Here is a 6000-nt window from a genome sequence, read left to right as displayed (position 1 = left end):
TTAGGAAGCAACTAGGTTTGTTTTTCATTGCTGTGTTTTGTTTCTCATGTGCAGCATTGCAGGATTTGAGGAAAATACTAGGGTCAGCGTAGTTGAGTGGAAATTTTTTTACCTACTCTCAACTCTATGGCAGAGATGTGTTCTCAGACCGTTGAACCAGTTTCATTTTGCACTTGGCTGAAATATAAAGGAGAAAACAAGCAAGAGCTAATCTGATGAGATTCACTTTTATTTTAAATTCTTCACATCTGTTTTTATGAAAGTAGAAACAGATGCAAAAACATTACATATTATCAATCAATCATGGCATAAACTGCCTGAAATTCATTGTTGAAATCTGAGCAGACATAAACAATCCCCTCTCCTCCTTTTTTTTTTTTTCTGTCCTTCTTAAGTGCCAAGTGACTGAATATATTGGAAAAAAAAAAATCCAAAGGGTGCAGAGCTGTTAGGGAAAACTATACATTTAGTATTGAGATCTTAAATTTTTGCTTTCTTCTGACAAATAATCCATCTAACTCTATTACATGTACGATTATAGAAAGTTACATTACAGATCAGTTAGCAATGTATTTTTAAGGAAATTAAATTAATTAGTTGCATAAGTTTGTTAGGTTTCCAAACAGGTGATTACTAATGCTGAACGTGATATAAATTTAATTCTAACAGCAGTGCTCTTCATTTTATGTTAACATAATAGTTAATGTAAACTAAAACATTTCACACCATGCCTGTCAAATTCACAAATGGAACTAAAACAGTATTTTCAGATAACCTTCGGTGGTCTAGAACATAATTTTCAAATACACGTATCATAACTAAGATTTCCAAAAAGCCTTTAAAGTACCTTTCCTCCAGGCTTTCATTCAATGTGCAGGCTAGAAATCAAAGCTGTGTAATGAACGACGCTGTTGCCTGTAGAATCTTGTGTCATTTGCTGCAGAAGTCAATGGGTACGTAGCAGGTGTGGTCAGGGACTGTGCAACGACTGCCCTGTGAGTAATACAATGAAATCTGGTCTTAAAAACTAGGACCTACAGAAGTCCCTCTTGGTTATGCCATAGGGTTCCTTTGTATTGCTAAAGAGTTGTATTAAACTTTTTCTTCTGAATGAGTTTTCTGCAAAATCATTGTAAACAGTCTTTGAACACATATAGCCCTGTGGAGGGCTGCATACTTCTAAACATCCAGGACTTTTCAAGCAAAACTTATGAGCAATTTGATCTCTCACTATCTTAGTTCCTTATCTGTAGTACTTGTACTTATTGTTTAGCTCACAATATTGGGATGAAAGTGTATAAATATTAAAAAATTTCAAATATGGCAGTGTTGATAATGGTGGAAAAACCTGTGAGCAAATGAATGCCCTTTTCCAAGAAGGATTTTAATGGCATGCGGTAAACAGAGCACCAGATTCCATGAGGAACAATAAGGAAAGGCAAAATATTAAATAGCGTCTCCATAACAGAACAGTATCCATCTTGTGGACTGAGCTTCGAGTTTTATAGGAAAATATCCTGCTAACTAAAATTGAGTATTTGCTATACAGGATATATAATAGGCCTGAATTATAGATGCATAGACAACCTTATTTATGGCATTACTTAAGTTTGGAAAGCTTGACTGCAATTGTAATGCTATTTTTTTAGCATCAGTTTTGCAGGTGTTATATGCATATGGACATGTATATAAAACTTTTGCATTTTTTTTATGTTGCAAATGTAATCTATTATTGTAGAAAGAAGTTTGAAAGTATTATAGTAGCCTAAATAAGAAGATAGAATGTATTGGGTTTGGAGGCATATAAAAATTAGAGAAATATGTTGATCCATCTAGTTGTCAGGTGTTTTATTCCTTCAGGAAAATCTGATGAATATATTTTCTGGCTGAAGTTTATCTTTAATAGGCAGAAAGAGATAAGAGTGTTTTTTCTAGATCTAAACTCAGAAGGAATCCTAGAGAAGAAATCTGGACCCTATTTAAGGTTGGTAGGAGTTTTATCATTTGCTTCAGTTTGTAAGAATTTAACCTTCATTACTTTAAATAGAAGGAATTGATCATTCTTGATTAGTTGCTTTGCAAATAAAGCAAGTAAATGTTGACTATGTTTTGGAACAGTTGGGAAAAGCAGATGCTCATACCAAATAAAAAATATCAGAGTGCTCTATATAATTACAGCACGACTTTCTAGGAGTACATTGTGACTTGCTATGAAGACATTAGACTTCCAGTGCAAGTGCTGTGTATTAATCAGTTAATGTGCATGAAGGATTTTGAAGAGCTGCTTAAGTGCTGATAATTAATAATAATTTACCCTATGTAATGTTTTACTATATGCCAGACATAAGCATGGTTGTGTCAAAAACTTGCCAAAATTGTAATTGCAGTGAAAGAAGTAAACTGGCCAGACGCCCAGCAGATATTAAAGACCTTGTTTAGTATGTCACACTTGCAAGAATGAAAACTTATTCAGAGCTGGCAAAAAAGACAAGCATATTTCCATATGCGTTGCCCAGTAAAATCCAAGTTCTGGTAAAATTCAAAGATTTAGAATATTGTTCAAAACGTGTTAGAGATAATGACACTGGAAACTTTCAGATACCCTTTTCCATCATGCCAGTGCAAGAAGAATGAATGCTGATCAAACAAAGGCAAATGTAAAACCCTGAGAGATCATAGAGGCCAAGAACCAGATGACATTTTGAAAAGTTTATTTATATGTATCACAACTATAAGCATACATATTTTTAAAAAGAGAATATGAAGTGTAAAGGAAGATAATCTTTGAACTGTAAATATAGATTTTTTTAAAAAAACAAAATATGAGTTATAAATCTTTATACTGTATAAACTTCTAATAATTGTTCATTTTTTTTTCTGCTTTCCCTTTCATAAATTATTACCAACATTTTTTCTTCAATTCTCCATCAGATGATAACAGACACCACTGGAGTCACAATACTGAGTTGATACTGATACAATTTGATCTCATATACCTTTTTCTGCAAAGCATACCTGCCAATACACTAAACTTGTTGTATTTATTGTCAGGAATGCTTTCATGTTTGATTATGTCAGAACAGCCAGAAGCCTTTGATTTAGGTATAGGATGCTTGCTCACTCACTTACCATGGTTATTTAATCTAATCGTGGTGTTCTTTTCATGTTTTCCTGTTTGCTTAATTGAGGTCATTATCTGTCAGTATAACTTACATAAAAATATGATGACACTGGTAATGCTGGCAATATTGCAAAGAGCAACATTAAGTACTGGATGAAGATATGGAGTGGAAATGGCATGTAATGAATTTAGTGCAGATATATTGGACAAGGTTATCGGCTTCAATAATGACAAAAAGCATTGAAACCCACAAAAATGCAATGTGTTTTGAAAGAATCACAATACAATTTTTAAATCTTCATTGAATGTCTTATAGAACTGTTAACACATTATAGATTGCCATTTGAATGATATGCAATTTAATGCTTGTGGATGGCACACGCAAAGTATTTTTTAAATACCCATTGTCCTACAAGGCTTCCAATGCCTTCAAGCTTGAAATATTGAACCATTATGAAAAAAGGAACTGAGCAACAGAAAGGAGGGGTTTAATCTGTCAGATCTCCAACAACTATAAATGCTTCATCATTACGGAGAGCATTTAAATTATTGAAAAATCAGTGACATGACCAAGAAAGTAATTTTATAAAATATACAGTACAAATCTCTATCTGGAACATTTTTGCTGTTTTTTATCAATTAAGAACTTTTATGTGTGTGTGCGTGGTTTAGAATGAGGTATCATTAAGCTATTCCCTAGACTAGGGCCAGGTTAAAAAAATGCACATGTAAGTAGATGTTAATAAACTGCTTTCTGTACCAAATGAAACAACTTGGGGTTTTTTTGTTTGTTTGTTTTATTTTTTGTTTTGCATTGTCATCATGGTAGTCAATTAAGTATAGCTAGCTCTGTATCGTGTAAATGATTGAGAAATATATGAACATTTTCATTTGGACTGATAATTATTGTCTCAAATATGTCACAGGTATAGTTTGGTGGACACAGAAATGTTTAAATAATAACTGTAAGAAATTAATTAATTTTTAATTACAGAATTTCTAAGGTATCTAAAAAGTTTTTTATTAAATGAGCCCTGGAAAGTCCTGAGATAGATACCATTAGACTCAGAAACAAAGCTCTTTTCTGTTCACTTTGAATTACTATTGTTTTAGGGTTCTTCCTTCCCGCTACTGAAGGGAATGGTAAAAGTCTCCTTTATTATGGGCAGAGGAAATCCAGCATGAATAGGTGAAAACAAAAGAAGAAGAAAAAAAAGTGGTCATTAGTGATTAGAATGTATTACTTCTGAAATTATCCAGTCATTTCTTGGAGATCTCCTATCTGAGTACATGGATCTTCCGGTAGAACATCACCTGAAATAACATAAAGAGAGATCAAAATACTGAGGGAATATCAAACATTAATATTCCATAGAAACAAAAGATATCAGATTGTTGGAAATCTAAGAAACAGTACTGCAGAGGAAGTAGAAGTGAGTAAAAAAAGAAAAAATGGAACTGGAAGATACTTCAGAAGTCTGAATAAGGAAGAACACGAATAATTTTGAAAATGTATCTGCCATTCGCTTGTACAGCACAAGAGTTTTGTTGTGTCTTTCTTCACATACTTTGTTAATGTTCATCACCTTAGGAACACAAAGAGAACTAACAGTTCCCTTTGCTATTTTAATTATTTTCTTTCTGTACAACATTAAAGAAATTAGTTATTGATTTTGTTGACATTTATAGCTAATCAATTTTTTCAATGTTTCAGAATAAAGTATCTATTGCAATGCACATTGCACAGTGAATTTCTTCAAACAATCTAAAATAATGCAGACCCATTAGTAGAGCAGGGTAAGATGGTTTCTGTTTGGAAAATATCAGTTTGGTTAAATGAAATCTTGCAATAGAGATTTATTGCTTCCAGCAATACACCTAAAAAAAAATAAATTCAAAGGGAAACATTTTTGGCCAAATGTGAGAAAGCTAATGGTGTGGTGGTTAGGACATATGCCTGAAATATGACAGACAAGATGAAATTCCTCTCTCAGATTCATAGCATGTTCTCAGATGTCTTGCAGGGCGAGTGCCCTAGCCATTAGCTTTTCTGTACGTTGACTTTCTCCTCTCTAAGGCTTTGTAAGGTCTTCTGCACTTTGCCCAGTCTGCAACCAAAAGACCCATCCCAGTGTTGTACAGGCTGGAAAATTGGTTTCCCATCCAGCTCCATTTGTAATCAAGTATTTTATTTCTCCTTAGGATGAAGGTCTTCATTTAAATTCTTGAAACATGGTGAAATGGAGAGAAATCTTCAGGTTTTATTCTATTTTCTCACTTCCCAGTAATTAATGACCCACAGTCGCTTACTTTTAGTATGTGTTATGAGTCTAAAGAGGACTACTTTGATCACCTCTAAGAGCCCTTCCTACAGCCCCATGGAAAATAAACAAAAAGAAGAGTTCTGTGAGACAGCTCACTTCAGAATAGTGACCTACCAGTTCTGGCAGTTCACAGCTATGTAAATTCTGGGCAGAAAGGTAGGGGGTTTAGTGCACTTCAACTCTGGTCTCCTTCACAACCACTGGCTTTTTGCAGATCAATTAATGATTGGTAATTTACTTCTCTGATAGGGAACCTCTTGTTCCAGCAACTTCCTGACAGCATTTCCACCTGAACTGCTGTCTGAAATTAGGTTCTTCGTCATTGCAGGTAGCAGCAGGAGAAAATATACACTTTTGGGATCGGTGAATACTTGCTTTGCAATTATCATTCCTGTGGCATTTTGCCTAAAGTTTATAAATAATAACTTCTGAGAAGCTGGTAACCTAGCTGGTTGATATAGCATCAGATAAATTGTTGATTTCATCTTGGTTTTTGGTCATTTCTTTCTGTTTTCCAGAGAGAATGAAGCATTTGTTTTTTATTTGGGGAGACTG

At 33.9% G+C, this 6000-nt stretch overlaps 1 long non-coding RNA gene across 2 annotated transcripts in view; it reads right to left on the bottom strand.

Annotated features, from left to right (window-relative positions):
* Nucleotides 1–211: 211 nt before the first annotated feature.
* Nucleotides 212–6000, bottom strand: part of LOC142599956 (uncharacterized) — a 28478-nt gene continuing 22689 nt past the window's right edge. Inside the window, exons 3-4 of one of the 2 annotated variants that reach the window (XR_012833465.1) lie at nt 4366–4435; nt 212–993 (exon numbers count right to left, since the gene is read on the bottom strand). This is a non-coding gene — a long non-coding RNA (uncharacterized LOC142599956). Of the gene's footprint in view, nt 994–2694; nt 4436–6000 lie in introns of those variants that run through there. The other variant, XR_012833463.1, reaches the window with a different exon arrangement.

Source organism: Balearica regulorum, chromosome 1, assembly GCF_011004875.1.
Source record: "Balearica regulorum gibbericeps isolate bBalReg1 chromosome 1, bBalReg1.pri, whole genome shotgun sequence".
NCBI lineage: Eukaryota > Metazoa > Chordata > Aves > Gruiformes > Gruidae > Balearica > Balearica regulorum.
The sequence above is the reverse complement of the archived record's forward strand: the minus strand, read 5'-3'. Positions and strand labels throughout refer to the sequence as shown.